This window comes from Nesoenas mayeri (genome assembly GCF_963082525.1).
Source record: "Nesoenas mayeri genome assembly, chromosome: 5".
Classification (NCBI taxonomy): Eukaryota; Metazoa; Chordata; class Aves; order Columbiformes; family Columbidae; genus Nesoenas; species Nesoenas mayeri.
The window spans coordinates 55422420-55442681 of NC_137548.1; the positions used below are offsets into that span (position 1 = coordinate 55422420).

Below are 20262 nucleotides of genomic sequence, written 5' to 3' on the forward strand. Positions count from 1 at the left end.
AAAAGCAGAGTGCAGTTATTTCTGGGCTGATCCTGGTTTCTGATTCACAGTTGTGAAGGCCAAAACATATAGAAATGCATATATTTATGCATGAGGAGGACTTGGTGAATCTCTGCTGGGTCGTCTTCTCATTTGGGTAGGTAACGATAAGGCCGGACAATGTCTTGCTCTGTTTATATCCACCAGCTTCTTCTCACTTTCATTAGAACACAATTATAGAAAGAACAATGCACTGCGCTCGTGACTAGCTCCTACGATTTGCAAAAACTGTTTGCTTTTCAGAGCTGGCAACTCGGTCTTAATGTGCTCAAGGCATTTGAATCTACTGCTAGGTCATGTCATTGCTTGTACAGAAGTTGCATCAAAAATATGCCAGAATGTATCACTTTTTATAAACAGTAAACTGCTAGTTTTATTAGAAAAGGTAAAGCAACGACCTATCATATACCTTTGTTTTCTGTTTTCTTGTTTTTTTTGTTTTTGTAAATTAAGATGGGGATGTTAAGATACCTCTTTTTTAATGTAGATGTAAGACCTAATTACTTTGTCTCATAGCAAATGAGACTTCACTGCTTCAGTCAAGTTAACATGAATTAATATGAAGTAACACCTTAGTGAATCTGCTCCATTGTGTTTGCCCTTTTCTAGATGCTGTGAAACTTAAACCAAAATTTTAACCCCACTGGCCTGAAAGCAACAACATCTTTCCCTGTGAAAGTTTTTCTGATGTTATAGCACTTGCTCAAGATTCTAAGGTGTAAGTTGAATGATTTCTCTCATAATTTAATGCATTTTGATTTGATTGTTCCTTTTGGGGATGGTGTATTATCCTCACATTGTGGTTGTTACATGGCTCTGTGATGATAGTAGTTGAAATAACCGGGAAACCCCATAATGCTTTTGTAAGGTGACAGTAATCTGATTATCCTTCCTGAAAGTAAATGCCCTTGTTCATTTAATTTGTTGGTAGAAACTTAAGAAATTCATGCTGTTGTTCAAAAAAGATGAGGATATGACTTGATAACAATTTGCTACTTGCTACAATATTGTTAGCCATGCTAAAATTAAAGGAAAAAGAAACTACAGGAAGTAAATAAACTGTATTTGTTTTTTAAATCTCTGATGTTAGGAAGCCTGCTCTGAGATTTTGTATAAAAACAAGGGTGTAATGTGCGGTTTGTTTTTGCCAGCTTATGAGATATACACTCCTTGGAGTGTCACCCAATGAGAATGACACTCTATGTAGTCAAATGTTTATTTACTTGCTCATATGTTACATTTAATCTGTCTGACGACTTGTCTAATAAGGGGTAACATGTTTGTGATTCCTCAGATTGCCATATGCACTCGTAGATCTCTTCACTAAATTAACTGTTTCTAATTTCCCACTTTCATTAGTTCCACTCCCTTTTACTATTGTGCAGATATGTTTTTGTGTCATTACATATTTTATCCATCTCTTATTTGCATCTTATTATTATAAATTCAATAGACTTCTTTTTTTCCCCCAAAATGTTGTTTTGTTGAGGGACTAGCCTTGCAAGTTACTTGTAATAATGACTTGTTTAATTTCCATCCAAATTTCTTATAGGTCTTTCCTAATAATTTTTTGGTAAAATTTTGTTCAGTTCTCCATGTCTATAGTTATCTAATGTGTTATTCCTTCACTATATCAGTCAAATTAATATCTGTGAAAATTTTGATGGGTGCAAATTCATGTCCTGGTAGGATCATTTTGATGTGAAAATGTCTGTTTTCTGGTTTATATACTATTGTGGTAGTTTAAAGCTTTCCATGCCATACAGAGTGCAGCAGCGTATTAGTTTGTTGTGAAGCTTTTGGTTGTCACTTGAGATATATTTTCTATGTTGTGCTATTAAAAAAAAAGCGTCCTTGAATATGGGATGGTTGTAGGTGAGAGACATTAAATGTAAACCTATCCTTAGCATTTCCCAAAGTAAAGGAAATATCTAGGTTTGAGAATTATCACTTCAGTTGAGCTCCCTGATTTTTTCGTGCTATCCGTACTGTCTTGAGAAAGCTGAGAATAATATTGTTACTGCACAGAAATTTCCACCTTTTGCCACAAATTTTACTGTCAGAAATGATAGAAATAAGTGAATTAAAGGCAATCTGCAAGTGAGACTTATTAATCCTGTTGGAAGTATGTTCATTGTTCACATCATGTTTTATTTTATCTGGAACTTGAAAGCTAAGAACCAAAAAGAAGCCTAGTATCATTCAAGAATAGTTCGTATTCTTGTCTACTCCCTTTGTTTTTCAGACTGTCCTGCATTTAGAGCTGTGCTCATATAATTACTGTATGTGCAGGCACTGAAAAAAATATGGTGGGAGAGTCTGATGTGAAATATTCTTGATATTGTTCTTCTACTACAGTGAAATGTCTTTGGTTCCTCTTACTTACAAGAGTTTAATTTCTGGTGGGTCATTAGTTTGATTTCAGAGCCAGACATAATAAAATAAACAGTCCCAAACTAGAGGCAATTCACTTTACCTGTAATCTGTTAGATAATGCTCTGAATCATCAGCATACAGAGGAAACACAGAGTAACAAACCTAGTAAGAGGTATCTTGTATGTGAAGCTGAATACATTAGCTAAAGGTGAAGATGTTCTTTCTGTTCTGGTAGGACTTCCTAGGATAGAAGTCAGATTCTGGTATGTTTAAGTTTCCTTTTGAGGCCGTGCTTTGGCAAGATGCTGTCTTGTTGCTTATAAAATGACTAAAGTGTCTACCAAATGCAAGTGCCAAGTCAAAATATGTTCTGTATTTTGGTAATTGTGCAGAAAGAACACCAGATGGTTCTGATGATGAAGCGCTTTGGGTGGGATCACCAAGTTTTAATGGATGGCAAACTCTGAAGGCTTAATTACCAGTGTCTCTAGCAGCATACTTTTATCAGAGTGGACAAGTTATTTTCAGACATAGAAAAGAAACAACCATGTATTTCTTTGCGTGTAGCTGAATAAAACTTACTTAGCTTCTCTGTAGGAGTATCTGAAGCTCAAAATACTTGGGCCTAATAGAGAAGATGCCAAATTATGTTTCCAAAGTGGAAAAACTATCTTATGAACAATACTGGTTTTGTTCAAGTAGCTTGATTTTTATTTATTTATTTCCCCCCAAGCATGCTCAGTTTTCACAGTGTATTGTTAATGTGTAATTCTCCTATGATATGAACATATCCTACATTTTGGGTTCAAGTGTATAACAATGATATTTATTTCCCATACGTAGTCTGAGACAGCTCAAGAGTGATCTGTTCTCTTAGAAGATTTTTCCCATTGGAAGAATTTGGACAAGCAACTTTCAGAGAGTAGAGAAACTAAAAAACTAAGTAACAGGTCACACAACAGGTTTTATAACTCGAGCGATGTTCCTTGATTTGATAAGTCCATACAGGTTTGAAGCATTGATATTCCAATGTTAAAATTTGACTTTTAATTTTAATACCTTCCAGCCAGCCCTAGTAACACAGCAATTTGTGTGCCGTAATAATAGAAGACTTTGTATATATGTGAATGAAGTGTTCTTTGTATTTTTTTCTTGCATTTGTATGATACATTTGCTAAATCCTGGTGATGTTAGAGAACCTAGTGATGTTAGTATTTGCCTCCATTTTTTACCTGAGAACAGCATCACCTTTGTCTGTAACTCTAGTTGTTATTGTCATTGAAATCATTGAAAGTTTCACCATTGACTGTAGTGCGATTGTCAGGTCAGCTTGTTGAAATGCACCTTGGATGAGGCATACTTGAGATAATGAGGCCAAGTCTGGCCTTCACTTTGGCTTGTGTAGGATTGGAGTCACAGAACTGTGAACTGCTGTGAAGCTTGAGTTTTATAAAATGAAAGAATCCTGCTTCTTATATTGCCATGTAACAGTGAACAAAAGCAGAAGAGCCTAAAATGTTATGTTTTTAGACCCTCTTCTTGTGTCTCCAGAAGCCAGGTTTTAAAGATTGTTGGGACTTGCTGTAGAACACAGCTGCTTCTTCAGGTAGGGAGAGGTATCATATATGGTCGATGGGAGACTCTCTTGTTGGCATTGAGCCACTTTGTAAATTTTTTACATAATTATCTCTTCTAATTTTTGTACATGCACTTAAGCAACTTGTGATTAGTTCATTGTAAAATCGGAGTCGGCATGCTTACAGAGAGGATTCGTCTGACTTCTGAGAGTAATGTATTTTTTTTATATTTATAACTTTTTAAATATTTCAGTACTATTTTTACATAGTCTAGACAGGGATTCTGCTGTCTATGATCTTGTTGACTAGAATCTTATTCTCTGATTTTCAAGGAAGTAATTTGCTATTAAGGTGTTGCTAATTGCACAAAAAAACCCAGTCCAGGGTGTCAGGTTTAGAAAATTTTGTTGCTTGATCTCCCTCCTAGATCCTCAAATTATGGTTTGAAAGTTCTGCAAACTTTATGTTAGCACTCTTTACAGGGGATCTACTCCATAATACTCTGTAGTATTTAAAAATATTTATTTTCTTGTACCTTAAAATTTCATCTGGAAACATTATGTAGATGCACAATATATTCTTGTGGTGATAAAAAATAGTAGTGTCTGACTTCTCGGGTATTGATAATTCAGCAAAGTTCTGAGAATTTCTATGAGATTCATTAGATCTTTGGGGTGACAGAATAAAAATCTAATCCTAGACCCCTTAAAGTCATTGTTGTTCTACAACACATCAAGTACAGAGTGGTTTTAACCTTGTATTCTAAAAATAGCCGTGCCTTTCTGTGAATTCAGGGGAGATCTTAGGGTCTGATATATTTCTTTGAGGGATCATATTTATTCACACTGAATAGTGTGTCTGCTGATATCTTCAAAATGCTTATCTTCTTAGAACTGCACACTTTTAAGACCCTTTATGGCAATTTGCACTGAGAACACTGGGATCTTGGACAGCTGTGACGTGTAGTATCACTCTAATGCCATTAGTTGGAAAGAAAGTGGATTAAGTTATTCATAAGCAAGGAGTAGCCAGCAATAAAAATAACTGAAATTATAAACATGATTATTTGAATGATAACACTTTACAGTTTTTTTAAAGAAGGGAAGCATAAAGATTAAAAACTTTGTCAAGTAGAGAAGATCATCTATGAATATTATTTTAGTTCTTGAGAGTGGCATTTGCTAAAATTTCAAACATTTTCTTTTTCCTTGATTTCCCAGAAAGTTTTCTTATAATTTTACATATACTTGATTACTTAACTTTGCACTGCATTCCACCAGGTCCACATGCCATAAAAAGAGGGAAGGGTGACCTGGAAAAAGAGGAGTTTCTAGCCTGAAGAAACAAAGTATGTCTAGTTAAAGTAAAATAGAGGAACCAGAAAATTTTACAAAACAAAACCCCAAAAAACAAATAAAAACTCCCCCAACAAACAAACAAACACAACAAAAAAGAAAACAGCCTGCATACTTTATAGTTGGCGAGGAGTAGTTATAGCTTGTGCTCTAATGATTTCTGATGGACGTTGCTGTAATGTTCACTCTGGTGTTTGTTAAAAAGAAAACTGAGGAAACACCACCCTAAAATTCCACAGCACTAGCCGCTTCATTTAGCACAAGACAGAAACATATTTGAAGTACTTCTTAAAGAAATATGTTATTCCCTGTATATTTTTCTTTTGTTTAGTTAAACCAGTGATAAGATCCTGTAATGAGATATGTCAGGCTGATGAGTTAATTTGGTGAAATTTTTACGTTTGCTGTCCAGGTTAATGCCAACTTTCTGAGTGTGTGTTGTTTTTTTTTTTTTTTTTTAATCAATATTCCGTTTACTTTTTTGAAATATCATATACAACGTGCCTAGTAGCCACCCTTCTAGCCATCAGCTTTTCATTGCTGCCTGTCAGGATCATGCTGAGGGCAGGTGTGGGTAGCCTGAGGCTCAGAGATGTTGAGCAATGCTGGTAAGTGCCTGGAGATATGGTTTTATATGACTATTTAAAGAGGCTAGGAATCACTTTCAGCACGTGAAAAACAAAACTCTTCCCCTAAAGTTACCTTTAAATTTATAGCTTAGGACAGTCTGTCCTAAAGTGCAGAGCACCTCTGACTCCAAGATCAGCAGTTTACTAATATATGATCTCTATACACAACACAAAAACCAGGCTATGAACATACAACTGATCCTTATGGACTGATAGAAAGTAGTGCTTTAGCATTTTAACCTGCTTGGCTGTTAGTACCCCTGATTTGGCTTAACAGAAATTGGAGTCAGGGGTCATCATATCATTTATTTGATGGGCAGTCTTGCCTCCAAGGATTTCTATCTATAATGAACATATTTCAATTCTGGTTTCAAAGTATCTTGCAGAGGTGAATGTTGTAGAAGATAAAGGAAATGAAAATCTTTATATGATATGCAACAAGAACAGATATTGTGCAAAATTGCAAACAAGATTTTGACAGAGATGTCATAGGTGAAAATCAGAAGAAACTAGAGTTTCTCTTGGTTAAGTCTCCAAAGCTTGAGTTCTTATCAAACTGATAACTTTATGGGTGAAGGCAAATTTCTGTTTCAACGTGTACTCTTAATTAAACAAAATTTTTTGCTTGCTTTTTTAGCTAATGAAATATGCTTTAGGAGAGACTGAAAGGAAGCTGAGAAGTTTTATTTTGAGGGCTTTGTGAGGTAACGTGGTTACTTTTTTTTTTTAATGCAATTTATTTATCCAGCAAGTGAGAGTTAATTATCTTCAAGACTGATTATTGTACATAATCAGAAATAGAATGGTCCTTGGGCAGAATATAAAGCCATATCTTTGCTGGTAGCACTCTGTGCCACATACTTGGGGAACTGTTTTCTGACCAAGGATGCATATCTAAGATTCTAATTGACTGAATGGATCCTTGAAGAAAGAAGTTTTGTTTACTTATCTTTCTTCTAAAATGAAATTAAAATGAGAGCACCTGGACCTTTTCTCTAGTTATGGTGTCAGGTGAAATGAATTTCAAAAATTGGAGCTGAGAGGGAAATTTAGTATATGAGGGTGTTTTTCTTTTTAAGGAAAAAAAGAGACTTAAGCTATAATTATTATGTTTCAGGAAAAAACCCTGAAGATATGTAGTAAGGAGGTTTTATCCCTCAGGGAATCCAGGGAAGTAGACCTGAAGGCAGACATTCTTAAGGTCTTCTAATTGATTTTTATGTCCTACTTAATTAGCTTTGAAAATCTGAGCTGTAGAAATATGGTATTCTCCAATACAGAACCCCAATATTTTATTTGAATTAACACTAGTTTCAGTGGAAGCAAATGGCACACATATTGCTATATTACGAAATAGATTTGTCAGACAAAAATGTGAGTTTATGTACAGCTGACTTAGCTCCCAGGCATTTGGCTCTCAAATGTGCTTATATTAAATTCTGGAGGCAAGGGTACATTGTTGCATTTTTTTTTTTTTTTTTTTAATCAAAACCATCCATCTCTATTTTTTTGGTGGTTATGTAAGTGTACAACAATTGTGACAGGTTGAATCTCCACTTTTCAATTTTCAGGGAATTTTCAGATCCAAGTTTTATATGGTATATTTATGCTGGAATTTAAAATATGGCAATGTATTCTCCTGGACTAATGTTATTGTTGATATCTCTAAAATATCAGCTAGACATTTCAGCTATCTTACCAATTGTGGCTCTCGGAAATAATGATAAAACTGGACTTCCACAATTAACACTTCACCCTGTCCCCCTACCCCTCCAGTCTCTTTGCTTGAGAGCTTTAGTTTCCTGGTGAAGAGGTTTTTTCTTACTATTCCAAGCCTTGCTTATGCACATGTAGATATAACACTATCAAAAATTGTGCCAAGTAGTTTGCATCTGGTAAGTGTATGACAAGGACAACTTAGCAGGTCTTCATGTCAAAGTCTAGTAAAAGAACCTGATGAAGATTTGTCCTAAACCTTTTCTGTGTTCTATGTGCAACAGCTCCAGAGTTTGAGCAATGATGCCTAATGACTCAAAGCCTTTCATGTTATTTAACTGTTCACAGCCCTACATAATTCTTGACGCTTTGTCTAGTGAGGAAGACACAGTCATGGAATTTGGTTTTATTTTTCTTTCCAAAAAGAGCATTTATTTGGTCAGAGGATGTCAGCAATTATAGATAAAATATAAATATATATATATAGATAATAGCTAAAAAATTGGGCATAAAATGAGCATGTACCTGTAAATATAGATCATTTATTTGAATCACGAATCAATGTGATTCCATTCTGTTGTGTAATTGAATTTAAATTTAGTCCAATTCAGAGCTCATGAAGCTCATTACACAGATTTAACTGTGTGCTAGACTACAGTTTGAATAAAATTTCATACTTTTAATACTGTCCTTTTCAGTCATGTGACTGAGCTAAAAGAACATACCCCCTTTTAAACAAAGTAAGCCAATTCCTCAATGAAATTACTTCAAACTTTGGTCTGAAGATGAAAGAGCAGGGAACCTGAGACATGTTACGTATTCAAAAGATAAAGGGAGGCCAAAACTGCTAACATAACTTTAATACAATTTACCAAGAAAAAATACATCAGTGTGGTAGGCTAACAGCTCCTGGTATGTGTGTTGTTATTATTGTATAATGCAATTATTACATAGTGATAATATTATATAAGAAGCAGAAACACTATTATTATTTTGTGTTAAAGTTGTAGCCAGAGAACCCTTGCGAGATTGTATTACAGTAGTGCCCTGAGACCCTGTTATGATTGTGAGTCCCTGTACAATGGACAAAGTAAAGCCGGGGCACAGGGAGAGAGAAAAAAAAAATTCCAAATACTATAATGCAGGTGAGTGCCAGAGCTGCCATATCGATCTTTGTGTGGTTGATTTCTGTGGCTGTGTGACAAATGTGAGTCTCTGAAGAGGGACCCTGGATGCCATTTCCAAGACACGTCCTCTGGACCCTGCTGCTTCTCTATGTCTAGGAAGGAACCTTCCAAGTGCAGTTTGTGTTTGCTGTAAAACTCTCTGTATTTGATATATCCTTCTAACAGTACTGCATATTGGAAGGGTTTCTGGTATTTGGAACACCAGTCATACTTCTTGAGGCTTGTAATGCTGTAACTTCATTCTGGACTTAATTTGCCTTGTAGTGCCTTCAGCACATGGATCTGTATATGAGAACACTACAGAAACATACCTGCTTTGAAAGCTTTCTCTGTTTTCTTTACTTCCATCATATTGATTAGGAATGACCCAGCCTGTGGCTACTAAAATGGCATGTAGCTCACAAGAAGTTCAGAATTGTTTTTTGTGTCCTTGCTGCATCGTGTGAGTGGCAGTGGGCTGGTGCAGGAACTGCTGGGAAATCCGAATCCCTTGATGTGGGAGCCCCGAGCTGGCAGCGCCCACCAGCCTACCCGCGGCCACTGAGGAGGCTTTGCTATCTCTAACCTATGAGTTATAGCTGGAGTTCCTCCTCTCCCTTCAGCCTTCCAAGCAGTGTGGGGTATGTCTTGTGGTTCTTATCTGCTTGAAAGTATGAGTATAGAGCTTATCAGATCTGGAATTCTAGACCTCTTCCTTTCATACAAAAGAATAAATACATATTTAGGTATTTCTTTCATCTGCACAGTGAATTAGACGTTTTTTGTGTTTTCAAGTGTAATTTTAGTGGCAGGTATAGTAATACATTTAAATTAGTTGTTGGACACGTGCAGTACTTTTTCATTAAAAACCTTTTTAGTCTTAACCTGCTGCTATGCTATGAAGTGATACAGCCAAAAGACCTTAATTTTGTATTCTGTGCTCAGGTTCTGTAGTGATTGGATGCTTTATAGATATGCAGGCACAGAGCAGAGAAACCTTCACGAGCTGCCTGTTGAAGACATAATGCAATTTTGCAAATGCACGTGTGGTTACAGAAGAGATCAGAAGGAGCTCTTATAGTCAGTTATATAATATAATGCTGCCAGATCATGTGCTGCTGCTGAGTGCTACCCTTTGGGGAGAGACAGGGAACAACTGTTGAGGGGTGATAACTTGTGGGGTTCCATTTCTTAAGAGGTAGTTCACAGAAACACCGTCTATTGTATTTGTATGTAGACATGCTTTTTGTAGACAGATGTGAAGTTGCTCTTAACTAGAAGTCGTGTAGTTTACGTAAGTGCTAACCGTAGCTAAACTGGATGAGAGTGGGTTTGTGGCCAGTCATCTCTGAGTGTGGGCAGAGTGAGCTCACATCTCCCTGCAAAACTCTGTGGAGATGTATCCTATTTTAGGGATTTTTTGAGACTTGTTTCTGTAATAACGACATCACAACTTCTGATATGTAGAATTGTAAAGTATCACTGTTACAGAAGGGAGAAATAGTTGTGAATAAGGAACTAAGAAGCACAAAGAAACTCTTGTTGAGGGTTCAGCAGAAAATCTATAGCAAAAACAGTGGCTGAGTACAGAGCTTTGGAGACATATGTTTGTATTGTATGCACTGTCTTGCTCTTACCTCACTGTGATGCAACATGTTTTTTAAAATGACTACTTGTGTAACAGGTGGTATGCTCTAATTCCTCCTTTGATAGATCATTTGGCTGCAATCTCTGTTACAGAGTACAAAAATCCAAATGAGGATAATTGCAGATGGACTATTCTAAAATTAAAAGCATTAGAAGGACATCTTTTTTATTATTATTATTTTAAAAAAACCCTTTTACTAGTGCATGGAACCTAGGAGAGCTTTAGTTTAGTTTAAGAAATAAGGCAGTAAAGGCAGTAAAATACAATCCTGGACCACTGAAGAGAAGTGACAGAGAAGATAACAGGAATTTCCTTATGTCTTTTGTAGAAAGTCTCACCTATAGTGGTTAATTACTGTGTTTAATTCCTGCTTTAAAATGATCATGAATGAAGAGTTTTCCATGTGTAAAACACCCTTAATTGAATCATCGTGAAACCGTGCCCTTTTCCTCAGTAAAGTAAGATATTTAGAAATCCAACTCAAAGGCTCCCATCACAATCAGCACACTGCACCCTTGATTTTTGAGACTGTGGCTAAGGCCTTACAGGTCATTAGTGCTGTTTTAATTGTGAAATTTTGAACATTTCAGGGTGTGAAATTGCTATGTGATTCAGGTTTTAAATGTATAGCTTCATTTCTGTATGATTCCTTGTTTTCATTTCACATCATGCTATAATTCCAAAAATAGTTTTTTAACAGTTGTTCAATGGTACATATTTTAGTCCCAGCAGCCCACAATGATAGGCCACATTCTCAAATGATATAAAATGATGCTAAGCTTTTTAGTAAATAACTGCTTCCATTTTTTACTTGCAGGATTCCTTCATGCTCACTGATGATGGTGCACAGAAAACTCAGACTACCTGTATAGGTTCTATCTTAGAAGAATCAGAAAATTATAAAAAAAGATTTTGTAAAAGATTTTATAAAATAAGTAATTTTTTTTCAGCTTTGCAGAAGTGGTGAGATCTTACATTCTGAAAACTAAAATCTCTTGGAATTATTAGAGGTGATGGTGTGTTGGGAGAAAAGAGGACAATTTTATAAGTGACATTTGGCTATTTCTTGAATTGTTTTTCATTCCTGATACTTAGGGCATACAAAATCCTGAATTCATTTAGCGATGTACGTGGTCTGTGGTATGTCTAGTGATCTCTTGGTGTCAATATGCGTTGTAAGACAAGCAAAAGCTTAGCTTTTTGAAAGATCGGTTGTTTTGAAAGATTCTGTGGAATTGTTGGATGACTGTACATTATTCTTAGTTAAGTCAAAGAGAGATGTCTAACTTCATTAACCCTTCTTTTAAGCCAGGCCTGTGACTTTTTGGTGTTTGCAGAAATGATCTTGGTCTTATTTCATGTTAGCTGACATTAGGACACCTTTTCCTTTTATGCAAAAAACAACCCCAAACAAGCAGTCAAAAGGGTGAAAACTGCTATGATGTTGGCTTTTGAGCAAAACTATTCATTTAAAATGTAACCTCTTAAAGGCTTTCTAAAATGGATTTTTTTTTTTTTTTTTTTTTTTTAGGGAAATTAGGAGATAATAAACCTTTGCTATTTTCATAGAAAGCTGGTTGCCTGAACCCTTATGTACTTTTGTAAACCCCTGTCTTTATTTCTTGTTTTCCTGGTGTTGGCAGTTTGTTTGGGATCTTTTATTCTTCTTCCCAAGATCTGAAAGCCCTCATGTGTTATCGCTGGGGTGTTTTCAGCAGCAAGTGTTACAGAACTGTAGCCAGTAAGTTCATATAGACCTGCTATATTGCATGTCCTTTTGCCTCAGTTCCCCTGCCTTGCAGCCATGCTTCAGCTTGTGGGTTGAAATACTTGTTAGTACCAGAGCACTAGAGTCATTGGTACATAGACTTGGGTCTTCACATTGTGTTTTTCCTCTGCCATCGAAAGTTTTGTCAGTTTCACAGAGTGGTAGAACAGAAAGTCAGCTACAGTACAGGAAAAAGAAAACATCGCCTTTTTTGTTTGGTTCATACTATATGTGCAGATTTAAGTATGAAACATCTTTTGGCAAAGGTAGATGAAATCAGAGCATAGGTTATTCTCACAGCTGGATTTTCCCCCTTTCATAGTGGGACAGGAGAGCCAGTCTTTGATAAGGATGCTAACAGCTTTCCAAACAAGCATCTGAAATACCTGCAGAAATTGCAGCTATTGAGAACACTTTGAGAGCATTTTGACTGCAACGTATCTGAGTGAAGTTTCTGGTGGGACTTGTACCAATGAAATCAACAGAACACTTTAAAGAAATCTTTGTTCTTGTATATGTGTATGCGACAACCACTCTTCTGTAGTTCAACTCGAGACATCCAAAATGAAAACATAAATGGTTTAAAAAAAAGGCCAGACTTCTGAAAGGGCTAGGTTTACCTTCTCAACACCAGTGAGAGCTGGCCGCCTATACACCTTTAAAAACATGACACAAGTCTTTTACTGGTAAAAGAGACAGGTATAACAATCTACATGAAACAACTACTGACTGGTTTAGTATTAGTCCTTGGTCTGATTTATTTATGTAATATGTTTATATTTAATTATATTATTTGTATAGGACACACATTATAGGAATTTTGTATTTCACTTTATGATGTTAGTGTTTGATGGACAGAGGGCTTTCTACATGGATAGGAAAGTTTTGTTGTTGTTTGCCTGTTTGTTTGTAGAAAAATCATCTGGAAAGCTAAAAAGGAAAAAAAGTGATGTGATTTGCATGTCTGTGTGTGTGTGTGTGTGTGTTAGCTATACCATCTATCTCTTGAGCCAGGAACTGTGCAAGGTAAAATGAGTCAAGGCAGTAAGAAACAGGTATCATTTTCTTCCGTATAAACCCCAGGTACCTCATACTTGAATTTTCACTGTAAATAACTATTTCTGGTCAGTTAGATTGTTTTCAGCATTGTACTTGTTTATACTCCGGTTGTGTTGGTAGACTACTGCTATTACTGAACACTTACGTGATTGCACTATTTTATTAAATTTATGAAGGGATTGTGGTTAAAGGAAAAGTCAGTTTTATATGATGTATTGAGTACAACAGTCTAGCTCAGATGGGTCCATTTTGAATAGACTGGGCTGTTCGGGATTTTTGTTTCTGTCTTTCGCACCCTGACCAACTATGTAATAGGTAACCTTGCAGCTGGTTCCCAGTTCTGAGGTGTTTTCTGAGCAACAAGCCTTAATTTGCTCAGGATTACTGGGCATGGTTAACCATGGTCTTCATTCTCCCTCACTTGCACTGTTGTCTCTTGCCATAAGGATCAAGGCTTCACATACATATTATTCTGCAGCACTTTTTACCAGACCGAAGTTTTTTCCTGATAGATTAGCAGAGTGCTAAAGCTAAATTTAAAATTTTGTATATTTAACCTTTCCCCCTAATTGCTTGCCCAGAATAAAGGATTGTTGCTTTGTTCCTAAATTCTCTACATGAGGTGGTGTGCATTAAAGTGTATTTATACTCTTTTGGATTAATTAACTGTGACCTTATGAACCACTGTCCTTGTTTAATTGGTGGCTCCAAAGCACACTAATGGCATAAATCAGCTGATAATGAGATTCAGACTTGCTTTTAAAATATATAATAACACTGCATTGATATAGCAAATGAGATTTGTTGACTCTCTGTTGGTATTACAGGAGAGAAGACACAATTAAATGCGTACTTTCAGGATGGGGGAGGGCTTGGTTGGAATGAATAATATGCACTTCAGGGTGGGTGTATGAAATAAGGAGGATATTCTACATCAAGATAAGTTTGGTATTCTCTCCTTGTCTCTAGGCAATGTGCAGTACTAGCTGGTGCACTTTAGGATACAGAAATGTTGTGGGAAGGTGTTTCTTAAAGATTACTGGAGGCTAAGAAAAATGATGATTTCATCTTAAATATAGTTACATGTTTTTAAACTGAGCTTACACCCACTGTTTTATGAACTGCAAATTAATCAGATAGCTCCCAGAGAACAAAAAGGTTTTGACCTAAACTAGTTGCCCAGGCTCCATTACTATTTTCAGTTTAATGTTACCCATATCCATCCCCACATTTTGGAAAGAAAACAAGGGCTGTGCAACAAAGTTTCTTTGTTTTCGTAAGAACTAAAAATGTGCTGTATGTAGCCCAAACAATAAAAATAAACTACTGAACTACCTTCTAATGCATGGGGGTTCTGGAGAGAGGAAACCATGGATATTTAGAGGCATAAAGTGAGTCATTGTGCTAGTTAAAGAATTTTATAAGGCGAGCTCTGTGGGTTTGAGTTGCATCTGTTACCTTTCCAACTAGAACTGAGGGGCATGCAGGAAAAAGAATGTTGGATTTAATCATGTCTTATACTGAATGCATTGTATTTACGCTAAGCTTCTAACTGGGATCTAGACTGTGGGAGAACAATGTTGTTAGTATTTCTTTAGGTATGAATTTTGCATTTAAATCTGCATTTTGCAGTTAAATGCACCTAAACAATATTATTTTACACCAATTAAGCTGCAAAATGCTGTTAACAAAACACTTTTAAAGAGTAATGAATGTTCTGTAACACTAGAAAACAAAACAAAACAAAAAAGCAAAAAACCCCGACCAATGAAAAAAACCCTCACAGCTATTTTCCTTATTAAAAGATAACCATGCTTGCATTTATGACACTTCTTAGAAGCCATAATGGACTGGGTTGCTATGGTGTGAGATGCAGAACAATGAAATAATTGTTTCTCTTGGTATTGGCTTCCTGGAAACAAATTCTGTGTAAATGACTTGGCTGAAATAGTGGCAACAATCTTGTGTGCTGTTTTATTTAGTTTATTGTTAAAAATCACAACTGTTCTATAATAATAATAAAAAAAAGTAACATTTATCAGTTCTGGGCTTTCTTTTGTTTCAACGTTTTTTCCTTTTACATTTTCAGGTCAGTTTCATGAATTCAAAAGCAACTTACCAGTGATTTCTGGGAGCTGGGGCTGATTTTCTTGTGTATTTGTAAGTATTTATTCATTATTTTTCCAGTTATGTGCATCTTTCTAATACTCTTAACATGAAGAATGGAAGCTATTTTAAACTGTTGCTGTTATATCAGTTTTAGAATGTTCTTTTATTAAGAAATGTACTTATAAACCTTTTATTTTTGTATTTTTTGGTAGTTTTTTTTGCTACCAACTTATGCTTCAGTTAGTTATTCAGAGGCACTACAGATGCCTGAAGCAACAGTGAATATTCCTGTTTTTTCAAGCTTTCTTTTGGTGTTCATAATCATAATAATGAGAGAACAGTGTTGCTTACAGTACCACATCAGTTGTGGCAGTTGCTAATGATAGCCATGCATCTTGCTATTGTCATGAAAATGATTTCTAGAAATGAGTTGGGGCTGTGATTTAAGACTGACAGGGCTTTTAGAGGAAAAGCTATATGGGTTTATTGAGGAAACACTAGGACAACCAGCATCTGCTGAACTGGGAATGTGTTTTTATGTACCCTGGAGAAAGCTGACCTTTATGGTTGCAGCAAAATGACTGAGACTGTAGTCATTTAGACCATGGCCCAAGAATATGTTTCAGTGTATGCCCAAGTTCAAATAAAGCAAATGGGACTAGGCCTATGCATAAATGCCTTGAGAAAGGGAACATTAGAGGAGAAGATCTGGGAGGAAGATAGTTATTTATGCAACAAATAGAAAGCTTTCAGAATTGCGTTTTTTTGGATAGTCTTCAACTTAGTCAAGTATAATAAGGAAAATCTAATGGGACTTAGACTTGGCATGATATAAATTATTGCAATACCTCTTGTATTGTGGTATAAATGAAACCAATCTATGCAACTTGTTCTCTTAAGTCACAAATATAGTTTATGAATAAATATTTATTCAATCATTTGTGGAAAAAGATGTTCACAAACCCACATTCATCAGGGTAAAATATGGGTGGTTCTCTCCTCGATATGGAAATGTGTTCAATTTATACTAACCCTTCATCTTTACAAATGTTCATTTTCGTATATGGTTTTCCTATTATATTTGCAGTTCCCTTCATTTACAGGTCTGCATCTTTTTAATGAGCATTGTCAGTCATATTTGAAGAAAATATTGTTATCAAATAAAATAAACAATTTTAAAAAAGCATTAGCATTGAGAAATAGTTCTGAGAAGGCAATGTAAAGTGATTACTGAATGGAGAGAGAGGAATTTGCTCTAACTTTTCCTGGCTTTGCCACTGCATGTTTTTTTCAAGCAATCAGTTAGTCTTTCTTTGCCTCATTTTTCTCATCCATAAATGGAAATAGTAATGTATCAGTCAATACAAACAGTAGCTCTTCATACCTCAATATGGAGTATACTTTCCAATCAAAGTAACGGAATAAATGCAACAGTAGATTCATGGTGAACTTCTTTGTGTGTACCAGGCTAATTGGATGAAAACCTGTAAGTATCGTTTAATTCATGCCCATGTAGTATTATGAACATATAAAGGGCTTTGGTAATTATATTGTGGACTCCTGACCTGAGTCCTACTTTGTTGACAACAACAAAAAGCTGGGGTAAAAACAAATGAGGTAAAAGTACTTTGAAAGCAATGTTTGCATTTAGGTCAATCAAGTATTTAATGAGAAGTATGGACTGTTGTTATCACACAACTGTACACTGGCTTTTGCAGACGTGGTTGTTGTACAGTTGGGACCCCTTACAGTAGCGTGGCCATGAGAGCTGGAACGTGGTTCAGCAGCCATACCAGTGAAGCCAAGGGAAGACTTCTACAAAATGACTGCAGAAAATGAACCAGAGTCTAGTCTTTGATAGATACTCTTTGCAACTCAGAATTCAATCACATTGACACAAATATCTGGAGAAGCTAACACAATGGCTGACTGTTCTTGTTCTCTAATTAAAGGATTTACTTTAGTATATATCTAGAAACATATGCAAACATGAAGTGCACATAAACTGAAAAACAAATATAGGATGTACAACTGATTCAGCCCAGTGTTTCCTCATGTAGTGAAACCAGAGTGGAAGTATACATTTTATAGTAATACAGGTTTAAGCCTTCTGAAATCATCTCTATTGTAGCTCTCTGGACTTGCAAATAATCTGTAGGTAGTATACATTAGTTCAGCAGATACATAATCTTACTATTCAGTAACAGTAATATGTACAGAGTTATAAATTTTCACTGTGCCCTATAGACTAAAAGGGCAGGTTGTACCTCAGGTATCTTTCAGTTTAAAGGCTTGATTTCTGCAAATGCTTATTCATGTGAGATGACCTTGGAAGCTGATGAGAGCAGAATCAGGAGCTGAGGCTGAACAAATAGGCCCTAAACAAATGATACCATAGAAGATGGGAGTTTTGGGGAGTTTGTGTGGAAGACAAAAAGTTTGCATATACAAGGAGTTTTGAGAAGATTCAGTTCTAAGCAGCATATAAAAAATGCTAATGAGAAATGTATACCATTTTCATGTTATGCTATAAAATCTGGGCATGATTTTATAGCGTGTTTGTTTCATCTATACTCCAAAGGGAAGGATTAGATCAGTGCCAGGATGACTGATCTTTGTGCATATTTTTATATGGGAATACAGCAAGATCAGCTAAATACTGCTATAGGTCTATACTAAAGCTATTTCAACCAGGGGCTATAATAACTTTTTCCTCAAATTTTTGGAAGTTTTGTCATAGATGCATTCTGCTGTAACATGTAATTACTTGGATCATCCAGTTCAGACAACTTTGTTGGGTTTTTTTTTGTCATATTTGGCTAGTTTTGTTCAGGAGAAAACAGGATTGATGATTCATACAAAAGTAAATTTCATGGAAAATGTGACATTTGGGCTTTTGTGTTATGCCCGCAGAGCAATTGTCCCAACTAAAGGTTACTTTTTTTTCAAGAATGTGGTCTTAACATTGTTTAATTTATTTAATTGTTCTCCCCAAGTAGGTTTGTCCAGTAGTAAACTGCAATAATTATTTAAAGTTACAGATGGTAAAATAAATGCCCTCTAATAACACAGCATTTAAAACAAATTCTGCTTGTACATCAGCAATTAGAAATACCTTTTTACTAGCAGTTCAGCTTCTGTGTAAACATTTTATTGTGACTTGACTATGAAGTGAAAATACTGACAGAGGGGAAAAAAAACCACTAAATGAATGGTGTTAAAGCCCATGAAACTTCAGTGTCTTGTTAGAACAGCTCTCCAGTGAAAAGTCTGTATTTAAAATATGATAAAAATAATATAATTAGAATTGAGACTAAAATCAAATTGCTTTAAAAACAAATAGCAGCAGTTTTTTTCAAAGAATGTTTAAAAACAAAAATAGGAACACTCAGGGGACACATGTACACACACTTTATAATACAAGAAAATTGATATTGTGAGTATGTAAATGTTATCTTTCAAACACTTATTCCAATTAATACATCATCAGGGAGTATGCTTGGCTTCAAACTCAATGCTTAATATTTTTTCATCAATCTTACTTTTAAGTCAATGTAAAACTTAGAGACCGTGTTTATGTGCACCATGGAGCATCTGACCTGCTAGATTTGTGCTTTGTATTTTTACAAGCTTATTTAAAGGAGAAAACTATTAAATTATGAATATTTACATGATAAATTCAAAGAAGTCACAGCACATTTGGAGCAAGAGAAGACATGTGCCTTTGGCACTATTTACCTTTACAGGTTTAGTTGATAACATTTGATGTTCTACTGAATTACAGTTAATTTATTTGGGAAAATATACTGTGTTTATCAACTTATCACTTACCTCTTTCTATGAAGTGCTGATTCTTTCAAAATGCCTGTTAAGAAAACCAAGTGATGCCTTATTAGAAGCTCTGTTTGCTGCAACATCCATACTTTTTTTTTTTTGCATATGTGTGCTGGAGGTATCAGAGGTTTTTATCCTCTTCTTCCTACTTTTCTGCCAACATTTGTGATGTACCAATGTAAAATGATGTGGTTGCACCATGAAGGAGCCCATCAGGAATTTGAAGCTCTGTTTTCCTGGGATTCTTTTATAAATGAGGAGTATAAAATCTGCTTCTAGTGGAACACTGTCTTGCTCCTTTTATGCAACTCTTGCACTACAGTAGCACAGAAATTTTCTAATAGGAAGCAAAGTTCCAGTATATAATGTGAGGTATAAATAAACACAAAAGCAAGGCACCTGCCTTGAAGAGTTTTCTTGTCTGTGAAAGCTTCTATAAATACATGTTTTAGATGTACTTAAGAGAGAGTTAGTTGAGTAGAAACAAAATGGAAGGAGGAAAGGGCACTTCTTCACACTTGGGTAATAACTGGTCCGTAAATGCCCAAGCACATTTGCCTGTCTGGGTCTAATAGAAGTGTAGTTGCATCCATCCAGAGCTTTGTAGTTGTACCTGAAGAGAGGAAGGTGTAGAAAAAAAGGCTGAAGGAGAGAGAAAGGTGGCTGGGACATTAATCTGCTGAGAACAGGACAGAAGTCCAATCAAAAGTACAAAAAGTTCTGTTCATTTTTTAGTATCTGAAGTTCTGTTTCCCCAGCCCATGCTTCCAGCTGGGATGTCCAAAGGACTCCTTATGTGAATGTTTCTAAAGCTGTGCAGGTGTGGGAGGTCACCTAGGGACTTAGAGTTCTGATAGAAGGAGTGTCTGTTGCACAATGGTGGCACAGAAGCATGTTCCTGTGAGTTTCCATTTACCTTCTGAGTGCAGCACATTCTTTTGGCCGCTTCCCTATTGACCGTACAGACAATTTCTTGGTAGTAAGTA

The 20262-nt window shown here is 35.8% G+C and overlaps 1 protein-coding gene across 5 annotated transcripts in view; it reads left to right on the plus strand.

Moving 5' to 3' along the window:
* Window positions 1-20262, plus strand: part of SOX6 (SRY-box transcription factor 6) — a 375115-nt gene that overhangs the window by 37552 nt on the left and 317301 nt on the right. For 3 of the 5 annotated variants that reach the window (XM_080344873.1, XM_080344872.1, XM_080344874.1), the window contains exons 2-3: window positions 649-757; window positions 15423-15493. The gene's annotated coding sequence lies outside the window, so the exon portion shown is untranslated. The remainder of the gene's footprint in view (window positions 1-648; window positions 758-15422; window positions 15494-20262) is intronic. The other 2 variants (XM_080344876.1, XM_080344875.1) reach the window with 1 other exon arrangement.